Genomic DNA, 12,112 nt, shown 5'->3' on the forward strand with positions numbered 1-12,112 from the left:
TGGTTATTTTGCTCTGTAAAATAACAATCCAGGACTGGATTTTTTAATACCAGGGATTTAATTCAGGGGCAGTTAACCACTGAGCACATCCCAAGCACTTTTTGTGTTTTATTTAAAGACAGGGACTGACTGAGTTCCTTAGGGCCTGCTAAGTTGCTGAGAGTGTTTTAACTTATGATCCTCCTGCTTCAGCCTTCTGAGCTGCTGGGATTATAGGCATGTGCCACTGCACCCAGCAGACTGGAATTTTAACTTCATTTACCATAGGCTACATTTTGTAGAACATTTTTCTCAACTTTTTTAGATCCATTTGTAACCCCATGAGCTGTAGTACCATAGCAATACATTTGGCCCATTCCAACTTTATGTCCCTTTTACCATTGTTGTATATATTTATTATCCATTTATATGTCTATACCTTGTATTTTTTCTGTGTAAATTGAAAAACCAAGAAGTTTTTTTAGGAGTTTATTGCACCTAAAGGGTCAAAATTTGTGTCTCACCATTATGGGCCTGCTAGGACTTGGATGTAGTTACAGATCTAGAAGCAATAATGTGATCCTGAGGATAATCATCAGTGTCTTACTCCTGCTTATTCTCAAGGATTTAGTTGTATTTGATTTCTCTTCCTGTAATATTATGTCTATAAGCATACACAGTTCTGCAGTAACTTTGCAGATCAGACATGATATACCTCCCACCACTCCATTAAATTAAGCAATTTCTAACTCAATTTGCAAAATATGCTACTATTCCTGTCAGTGCTACAAGTCAGGGAAGACAGCAACCAGTCCCTTGGGCTGCCCCAAGACAAACAAGAAGTTTCCAAGCAAGTTCTACTCTTTTACTTTCAAACTGAGAGAGGGTGTAATCAATAATCCAATACCTTCTTCCCAACTGCTCTTTTCCCCATGCAATGCTGTGGCTAGGGTGAGCAAAAATGCCATGATATTTCCTAGAAATTTCATTGTGTTCTTTTATAGGTATTTTCCTTGTTGCAATTGTTTCTCAATTAGTTCTGGTTATCTCAAAATGCTATATTAGTCTACATGTCATTTTTGGTATTTTTGTAGGGGAACAAGAACTTAAACCTCCATAGTCTTCCATTTTGCTAACATCAGTATCCAATTGTATAAGTTCTTATCATATTTGTCTATTTTATATTTATTTTATAAGGTTGTGGCCCACCTTGAAAATATTCTAGGTGCCTCAGTTCAACATGTTAAACTGAAGGAAATGAATTATTCTTTTCAATGGTGGATTATAATGAGGTCAACAAAGGGACATGATGGAAAGGTATGTTCACTTTTTTCTTTCTTCTTTCTTTCTATAAGTAATTTTTCATATTCTTTTGTAAGTCATATACTTGAAGACATAGAGAAAATAATAGGAAAAGTAAGAAAAAAATGAAATATTTAAAGAAAAGATTTGATTAGTGAGTGCTATTCTGGTATAAAAATATATGATTGTATGATCAAAGAGTAGGCCCATCCCTAATATGGAAGTCAGTTAAGGTTTATGTTTTAATTTTACTTTATATAGGCTAATAGGAGTGTTTTTATAGATTGTGACAGGCCCAAATTTGAATCACAGGCCACTTCCTAGTTTTGGTATCGGAGGCAGGTTATTTACCTATTCCTCAATAGAGATATAAAATTAGGTAGATACTTATGTTACAGGACTATTATATGGATTAAGAATATTACTTGTGAATTGTGTGACATGGAACAGCCTCTCAATAAGAAGAACTCATGCATCCCTTACTACTTTAAAATATAAATAAAAAGTAACTTGTTTTAAAGAAATAGACATTTATCTTCATATAAAAATCTTGGAAATGTCCTAAAAGTTTATGTAAATCTATAAGTGGAGGATGTTTGCCTGAGATATAGGTCAATAATCAGAGTGTTGCATCATAAATAAAGGAAAAGATTAGTAACAAAAACCCCATTCAGTGTCCACTTCCAATCTTTACATTTGGAGTGACCCTTAACATGCATGATGATTATTAAAATTTGTTCTGAAATTTAAAAGCCTCAAAAGACTTAAAGGGAATAAAAATCTGTTATTTTCCTAACTATAATATGATGCCTGACACAGAGCCAGTAGTCATAATCACTCACTAATAAGTTATTTCCTCAGAACAGGAAGAGGGTATAGTTGGTACATGAAGCTTTTAATAAGTAAAAGGGATGTGGACATTTTATGATCCATAGTCTTTATTCCAAGGTATCATCTGCCTGTATCTATGTGTGTTTGTCTCTGTCTTCTATTCAATTGTTCTTTATGTTTGTTTAGGGGTCAGTACCATGCTATTTTTGTTATTATAACTCTGTTATGTAATCTGAGTTATGGTATTGTGATGCCTCTAGCATTTCTCTTCTTTCTCAGTATTGCTTTGATTATTCTGGATCTTTAATTATTCCAAATTATTTTTAAACCTTTCAAAAATTTTGGTCATAAATGAAAACAATACCTTTATTTTATTTATTTATGTGGTGTGGAGTATCAAACCCAGTGCCCCCACAAATGTGAGGCAAGGGCTGTATCACTGAGCCTCAAACCCAGCCCCCAAATAAATATTATAATTTCTTCTAGCTCTGTGAAAAAAGCCAGTGTGTCTTTTTTTGTTGTTGTTTTGTTTTTGTGTGTTTGAATTGATTCTCTATAAGTTGTTTGGTAGTATGGCCATTTTGACAATATTATTTCTGTGTATCCAATAACATTGGAGGTCTTTCCATCTTCTGGGTTCTTATTCAATTTTTTCAGTGTTCTATAGTTTTCACTCTATATGTCTTTCACCTACTTAATTAGATTAATTCCCATGTATTTCATTTGTTTACCTTTTTTACTTTTAAATGTATTGTAATGCATTCTACATAACAGTAGAATGCATTTTGACACATGTAGACAAATGGAGCACAACTTCTCATTCTTCTGGCTGTACATGATACAGAGTCACACTGGTAATGTAATCATACATGTATATAGGATAATAATGTCCATCTCATTTCACTATTCTTCCCATCCTCACAACCATTCCCCTCCCCTCACTCCCCTCTGCACAATCCAAAGTTCCTTCATTCATACCAACCCATGCCCCCAACCATGGATTAGCATCTGCTTATCACAGAAAATATTTGGCCTTTGTTTTGGGGAAGGGGGTTGGCTTATTTTGCTTAACATGATATTCTCCAGCTTCATCCATTTACCTGCAAATGTCATAATTTCATTCTTCTTGGAGGCTGAGTAATATTCCACTGTGTATATGTACCACATTTTCTTTATCCATTCATCTGTTGAAGGGCATCTAGTTTGGTTCCATAGTTTAGCTATTATAAATTGAGCTGCTATAAACATTGATGAGGCTGTGTAACTGTAGTATGATGATTTTAATTTCCTTGGGTATAAAGGAGGAGAAAATCTTAACCACATGCACCTCAGATAGGATATAAAAAGAACTCAAAAAAGTTAACACCAAAGAAATCAAATAGCCCAATCAATAAATGGGCTAAGGAACTGGACAATTCACAGAGGAAGAAATGCAATTGATCAACAAACATATTAAAAAAATGTTCATCATCTCTCACAATTAGAGAAATGCAAATCAAAACCCAGTTAATTTTATTTTAATTGGAGTTATTTTAAATGGCATAGTTTTTAAAAATATGTTTTTCAGCAGATTCATTCTCAGTTTATAGAAAAGTGATTGATTATACATGTTGATCTTGTATCCTTCTACTTTACCAAATGTACTTCTAACCCTAGAATTCTTCTGGTGAAGTGTCCTGCGTCACTGATTTATAAGATAATGTCATGGGCAAAGAGAGAAATAGATTTCTTTTTTTCCTATTTCTATCCCTTTATGTGCATCTTCTGTTTCTTTTTGTTAGTATAGGTAGGAGTTTATCAATTTTGCTTATTCTTTCAAATAAACAATTCTTTGTTTTATTTATACTTTTTATTATTTTTTAGTCTCAATTTCTTTAATTAAAGCTCTGATTTTAATTATTCCCTGTCTTCTGCTCATTCTGGTGGTTTGTTTATTCCTCTTTTTCTATGGCCTTGAAGTCTAAAATTAGATTATTTATTTGGTATCTTTTATTTTTTGATGTAGAAAGTCAGTTGTACAAATTGTCCTCTTATAATTACTTTCATACTGTCCCAGAAATTTTAAAATTTTGTATCACTATTCCCACATATTTCTAAGAATTTTTCACTTCTCCCCTAATTTCTTCTACTGTTTATTCATCATTCAATACAGTGTATTATTAAGTTGCCAGATGTTAGAATGTTTTTTAATTTTTATCATGTTTTTTTATTTTTAATTTTGTTCCATTGAATGAATAAATTCTACTTTGTTTTTTCCTATGATTTGCATTTGTGATCTAAAATAAGATCCATTTTAGAAATTAAATGAGCTGGTGAGAAGAAGGTGAATTTAGTCATAGATGGATGAAATATTCTGTAAATGTCTGTTAAGTCCATTTGATTAACAATATTTTCAGTTATGAAGAATCTTTACTTAGTTTATGTCTGGATGACTTATTGCATGGTATGAGGGGTGTATTTAAATTACCCAGTATTATAGTATATGGTCCATTAAATTCTTTATATTGGGGAGGGTTTATGTACATAGATGCATCTTTGGGGGTTGCATGAATATTTATAATCATTTTGGTTTTTTTGGATGATTCCTTTAACCTTTATGATGTGACCATCTTTGTCTCTTTTGATTAATTTTCATTTGAAGTTCACTTTATCTGACATGAGAGTAGCTACCCTGCTTAATTTCAGCAAACGTTATCTTTTGCGTTTAATCTGTCAATGTCATTCTGATGTGAGTCTCTTGCAAACAATCTATTTTTGGATTTTGTTTTTTAATCCAACATGCCAATCTATGTCCTTTTATTGAAGAGTTTAGACCATTTACAGTCAGTGTTATTATACATAGATAGGTTTTATTTCCTTCCATTTTGATTTATTTCTATTGGTCAATTCATAATTGATTTTTCTTTAATTAACTATTCTGGTGCAATTCATCCCTGTGCTTGTTTTCATTTTTATTTTTTATTCTGCATGAAATATTTTATTGTATATGTTTTGTAGTGCAGACTTAGTGTTTATAATTTTTTTAATTTTGTTTCTCACAGGTGTTTCTTTCATCTTTAATTCTGAAGGACAAGTTTTCTGGATGAAGTATTCTTGCTTGGCACCTATTTTCTTTCATTACTGATTTCATTATTATTGCAACCCTCCTAGCTTTTATGATCTGGGCTGAGAAATCAATTGAAATCTGAATTGATCTTCCTCTAAATTTGACTTGCTGTTTTTTCTCTTGTGGCTTTTAAAATTCTAGCCTGATTCTGTATGTTAGGCATTTTCATTAAAATGCGTCTTAGAGTCCATGTTTTTTGATATTGCCTATTTTGAGTTCCACATGGATATTATATTTGGATTCAAATCTCATTCCTACAATTTGAAAAAATTCTAGTATTTCATTGAAAAGGTTGTGCATTTCTTTAGTTTCTATTTTAGAGCCATATCTACATCAATGATTCTTAAATTTTATCTCTTGATATTATCACAGATTTCTTGAATATTCTGTTCATGGTCTCTTAACATCTTTTCTATATTGTCAGCTTTATTTTCAGGATTATATTCTTTTTCTTCAAGTCCTGAAAATCTAGCTTCAAAGTGGTTCATATATTGGTGATGCTATTTATTGATTTTTCAATTTGATTGAGTTTTCATTTAAGTTTTTCTCTTTTGTTCTTTTTCATCATATCTCTTTATTGAAATAATGTTTCACTTCCTGTCTTTTCTCTCTAATTTTTATCCTTACATCATTTTTAGCTCATTGCACAAGTTATCTATGAAGTTTCTAAATTCTTTATCTGACATTTCCTCTACTATGGTGTCATTGGAGTAAATTGTCTCTGTGTTCTTCTCAATTTGGGTCATTTTGTTGCTTTTTCGTGCTGCTTGTATGTCTACCCATCTGTTGGGATGCTTATTGCTTCTTCTTCTTCTTTTTAAATGGAGTATTTCATGTACTTATTTATCTTCAGTTTTCTCATCTTTGGTGGATATCTAAGTATAGGTACTTTAACTCAATGTGTGTCCTCTGCTATCCTCATTATCACCACCATTTTCCAAGAAGCCACTGACCCCTGTTTAGCACAAACACTTCAGGACAAAGTCAAATACTATTTAACCATATGCAAAAAAATCATGGTTCTGTTCTCCAGTTTATCTATCCCAGGTATAAACTTTATGTAATAAAGTTCTTGACAAAGAAATCAGATGATGATGCTGTGACTGGGATTACTATTCTCTTTTATGCATTTCTTTCTTTCAAAATCCTAGGATTTCAAAATATTTTACTTTGTGCACAGAATCAGGTTTGTGCTTTCTGGGCTAGTCTCCTGCACACATTTTTGTCTTAATCACATGATTTTAGAATTATGTTCTATTTTGAGTAATATGTAAATATTATACATATTAATGGGATTTAGTGTGATATCTAAATATATGCTTATAGTATGAATTGTTAAAATCCAGCCTTCATTCATTCATCCTTCCCACAATACATCCCAATCTCTAATAATCACTACTATACATTCATTAAATCTTTTTAATTACTACCACATAGGAAAGAGAATATGTAGTACTTGTCTTCCTGTTTCTTGCTTACTTCAAATAACATAACTTACTTCAGTTCAATTCTTTTTCTTGCAAATAGCAGAATTTTTTTCTTCTTTAATGCTGAATAATATTTCAGTCTATTTATGTGTACATACATGTGTGAATATACATGTATATGTATAAACTTATTGATTCATCCATTGATGGATTACTAGGTTGATTCCATATCTTAATTATTGTGAATAGTGTCAAAATAAACAAGGGCGTGTGATCCCCTTGATATGATGATTTTATTTACTTTGATTATGTATCCACAAGTGGGATAGCTGGATCAATGTGGTACATCTATTGCTAGTTTTTTTTTTGAGTAGCATCCATAATACTTGTATAAATTTACATTCCCATCAACAGTGTATGAGCATTCTTTTTTTTCCTACATACTTGCTAGCATTTGTTTTTGTTGTTGTTGTTGTTTGGTAATAAAAATCTAACTATGGAAAGATGATATCACATTATAATTTTGATTCACATTTCTCTGATGGCTAATGATATTGTCTATTGCCACAGTCCGGCTGCAGCAAAATAACCGGGGGGTGACAAGCAACTTGTGTAGATTGATACAGCAGGAGTGGGAGCCGTTTATTGTAGGACAGAAGGGGTATTTATACATTCCACACAGCTTATCTTAATTAACTAGAGACAGCAGTCAACCAATAAGGAATCTCCACACTTAATGGCTCACTGGCGTTACTTCACAAACCACTCCCTCTGGCAAAATGCCAGGCGCCATCCAGACTTGTTTACAGACTCTAACATTTTCCAGGCACCATCCTGATTTGTTTACAGACTCTAACAGTCTATTTTTTCATTAACTCTATTTTTTTCAGAAAATATTCTTGTGTTTTCTTTCTTACCTAAATCTCAGAAACCTGTAAAATTTGTGGATCTCCTTGGTGACCATGGAAAACAAATTAATCCTCTTTGGGAATTGATCAAATGGTGCTTGGGTTTGTCAGTATACACTGTTCCTTCCATTGGTATGTAAATCATCTTCATTTATTTACTTGTTTGATAGATAAAGGAAGAGAAGATCATTCTACCAAAAATAACCTAATGAGAACCAATCCCAATATTTGAGGAAAGATGCAACATATGGATAACTTTATCCACACTCACCATATTCTAATATATCATTATGTACCAAAAACTGTCCTGTGTATTATATGCCATTCATTTGCTGCAAATTTATTCTGATGTTCTGATGACCATTTTACTGGATTAGAAACCATACATAATGCATAAGCCTTCATCACTACCAAGTTAAGTAGTGCTCTTCAAACATGTGTATAATAATTTCTAAATCTGGTGAGAATTTTCTGTATTTTGGATTTCAATATCTCAATGTAAAATTTGTACAATATATTTGACCCTAGAAATAATCCCACTCAATGATATTTTGATGAATCAACTTATAAAATAGTAATCACTGCTCTTGTACAATAAGTTCAGTTCAAAAGCTCACCAAATTAGCATGGTTAATGCACACTTGGTGAACAATTGATGATTGCTGTTATTGTAAGAAATTGTACCTTGAGTACCAAATGTGTACTTCTGGCATGATATATATGCCATCCCTTTAAATATTCAAGGGAGTTGGATATTGCAGGTATGCTCATTCTTTATATTGAGAAAACTGAAGTGAATATAAATTATTTGAATTACATCAAGCTGACATTTAATCATAACTTTTTCAAAGATTAGCTTGCTTTATTCTCATTATTTATACTGTCAGTTTTTTTTATTGTTTTACTCTACAAAATAAGATTAATAAAATTGTGTGCTATCTTTGTAATTGAGTGGGTTAAGTGAAATGCTTTTCATTTCATGTGTTCCCAGTTAAATAACAGGGTGTACACAAAGCATCTGAGATATACCCAATTCTGAAGGTACTAGAATTTTCTCATTTATTATGGAAGTTGGAAACATGGATCTGAGAACCTAGTAAATATTGAATAAATAGAAACTCTTCATTATTTTTATAATCACATAGTTCTACTTATGAAGTCCCTATTACCAGAAAGTTTTCGATTGTGCCTTTAATGGCTATGTTATTTTGATAGAAACAGAAGAAATTTTAATAAAAAGATAATTTAAAGTACATATTCAAATATTATTTGAAAGAGTTAAGTTTTTTTCCAAAAAATCTTGATGGCATGGTAGTCACTAATATTCTCTTCCTTATATGTAGCCATGACAATTCATTTGAGGGAAAGTAGTATACAGACATCAAGTATTTAAATAAATCTTGAATTGTCTTATGGTAGCTTAATTGAAACAAAAAAAAAATCATGTTTTATCTCCCTAAATAATATAAAGGGCCCTTTGCAATGGAGACATATCCAGGCTATTATTTGTCATGAAAGAAAATAAAAGCAAAGCAAAATGGAAGCAACAGTGAATTTTTCATAACTTACTTTAGTATTATAACAAGAGAAAAAACCTTCAGATGTGGGGGTCTTCTCACTATTCTGGGATCTCTGAACAGATGTCTTCAACAGTTTGTGGACTCCAATGATAAAATAGGGTGAGAGAGGGGGGCTCCAGGTAGAAAGCTTCTGAGTATTGTATCAGAATGGGTAAAAGTGTCATCAAGGTTTCTCCCTCCTCCCCAGGGCTGGCAAGTCCTGAAGTAGGACTATATCAAAGACCTCATGTAAATAGATCAAAAAAATCATGTGCCTTTGCTTAGTAATAAAAATATGTGTAAGACCATAACTTGCCAAAGGAGTCTGAGACTGACTGCTACATCTTTTTACATACTGCAGTGCATTAATTATGCACCATGTCTGGTGAAGCTTGACAGATAAAGCCTTTGTAATTGTTTATGGTTTGGCCTGAAAATCGTACATACCAATTTTGCACTGAAGCTGGACTACAGTAAAACTATCGTACACTATATATGATTTTTTTCATAAAGATGAACAATACAGCAAGATTTATAATAAGTTATTTGGAAACAACCCAGTGGTGTAATAACAGAGGAATAGGAAATAAATTATCTTTAATGAATACGATAGAATTGTTTTTAATCATTTAAAGCCAAGTTTATGAAAGTGTATAAATACCAAAGGTGATTTTGTATGTTATAATGGTGAGTAGAAGAAGTAAAACTTTTCACATATAGTATGAACTGTATTATAAGATTTAATAGAGAATCTTCCTGCGGTCGCGTTCGAATCTCGCTGCTCCATCCTCCCGGGCATGTTCCTTCTTTCAGCTCGTGACCAGCACAGAAAACGAATTACATATTTCCTTGTCCCGACCATACATTGAGGCGAGCAAAAATAAACTAAAATAAATTCTAGCCATGAGGGAAATCGTGCACATCCAGGCCGGTCAGTGTGGCAACCAGATCAGGGCCAAATTCTGGGAGGTGATCAGTGATGAACACTGCATGGACCCCACTGGTACCTACCATGGGAACAGTGACCTGCAGCTGGACTGCATCTCCGTGTACTACAATGAAGCCACAGGTGGCAAATATGTTCCTCATGCTATCCTGGTGGAGCTAGAACCTGGGACTATGGACTCTGTTCGCTCAGGTCCTTTTGGCTAGATCTTCAGAACAGATAACTTTGTTTTTGGTCAGTATTGGGCAGGTAACAACTGGGCCAGGGGTCACTATACAGAAGGGGCTGAGCTGGTTGACTCAGTCCTGGCTGTGGTGCGGAGGGAGGCAGAGAGCTATGACTGCCTGCAGGGCTTCGAGCTGACCCACTCTCTGGGAGGGGGCACAGGCTCCGGAATGAGCTGGCACCCTGCTCATTAGCAAGATCCTGATCGCATCATGAAGAGTATCCTGACCGCATCATGAACACCTTCAGTATAGTACCCTCACCCAAAGTGTCCGATACTGTGGTTGAGCCCTAAAATGCCACCCTCCCCATCCATCATTTGGCAGAGAACACTGATGAGACCAACTGCATTGACAACGAGGCCCTTTATGGCATCTGCTTCGGTACCCTCAAGCTGACCACACCAACCTACGGAGACCTGAACAACCTTGTCTCAGCCACCATGAGTGGTGTCACTACCTGCCTCTGCTTCCCTGGCCAGCTCAATTCTGACCTCCGCAAGTTGGCAGTCAACATGGTGCCCTTCCCATGTTTCCACTTCTTCATGCTTAGATTTGCCCCTCTTACCAGCCATGGAATACAGCAGTATTGGGCCCTCACTGTGCCTGAACTCACCCAGCAGGTCTTTGATGTGAAGAATATGATGGCTGCCTGTGACCCCCGCCATGGTCGGTACCTCACCATGGCTGCAGTCTTCCGTGGACAGATGTCCATGAAGGAGGAAGACGAGCAGATGCTGAATGTGCAGAACAAGAATAGCAGCTACTTCGTGGAATGGATCCCCACAATGTCAAGACAGCTGTCTGTGACATCCCACTTCTTGGCCTCAAGATGGCAGTTACCTTCACTGGCAACAGCACACCCATCCAGGAGCTCTTCAAGCGCATCTCAGAGCAGTTCACTGCCATGTTCCACCGAAAGACCTTCCTCCACTGGTACACAGGTGAGGGTGTGGACGAGATGGAGTTCACCAAGGCTGAGAGCAACATGAACGACCTTGTCTCCGAGTACCAGCAGTACCAGGATACCACTGCAGAAGAGGAAGAGAATTTTGGTGAGGAGGCTAAAGAGGAAGACTAAGGCAGCTCCCCCATCACCTCAGGCTTCTCAGTTCCCCAGCCTTCTGCTTCCCCTTTCTTCAGAATTTGTGTTAACTGCCTTTTTTTTTCCTTTTCTTTCCTTTTGGGAGGCATGCAGAACAGTGCCTGACCCATATTAGGTGCTCAATAAATATTTGTTTCTTGAATGTCTCCTCTTTCCACTCTGGCAAACTTAAATTTCTTCCATGCTGAATTACCCTGCATTTCTTTCTGGTACCTATTTTTCCCATCTGTCCATTTAATATCATCTATTTCCAAAATGATTCTCCCAAGAAGCTGGTTCTTTTCCAGATCCCATTTAGAACTAGCCAGGTGCTTTTTGTGGCAACCATCCTAAGGAAAAATAGTACGAGGTAGAAGGTAGCAGCAGGTAGGAATCACTTGTGATGAGGATGGGATTTTTCATTTTAGGACAGTTTTTTAAAGAGAGGAATCTATGCTTTTACAGTCATTTTTAGTCACTTCCATGTTCCATCTCTCAGCTTCAGAAGAGTTGTTAACAGAATTATTTCCATTTGCAGCCTCCCTCTCAGCTGTCCCGTGTTGTGCTCTCCCTTTGGAGGAATCTGCCCCATTCTGAGAGGTGAATCCTTCCTCTTTCTGCTTCACCTTTCTCACAGTGCATTTCAAAAAAGGGAAGACCAGCCTTTGTCCTGAAGCTTCCAGAATTGCCCTCCCCAACAAAGCCCTATTTTTCAACCCCCTCCAAAGAGTAACATGTCTGATATG

At 35.1% G+C, this 12,112-nt stretch overlaps 1 pseudogene; it reads left to right on the forward strand.

Annotated features, from left to right (window-relative positions):
• Positions 1-9,728: 9,728 nt before the first annotated feature.
• LOC107161071 lies at positions 9,729-11,363 on the forward strand (annotated as a pseudogene).
• The last annotated feature ends 749 nt before the right edge of the window (positions 11,364-12,112 follow it).

The sequence above is a fragment of the Marmota marmota genome, unplaced genomic scaffold (assembly GCF_001458135.2).
Source record: "Marmota marmota marmota unplaced genomic scaffold, marMar, whole genome shotgun sequence".
NCBI classification, from domain to species: domain Eukaryota; kingdom Metazoa; phylum Chordata; class Mammalia; order Rodentia; family Sciuridae; genus Marmota; species Marmota marmota.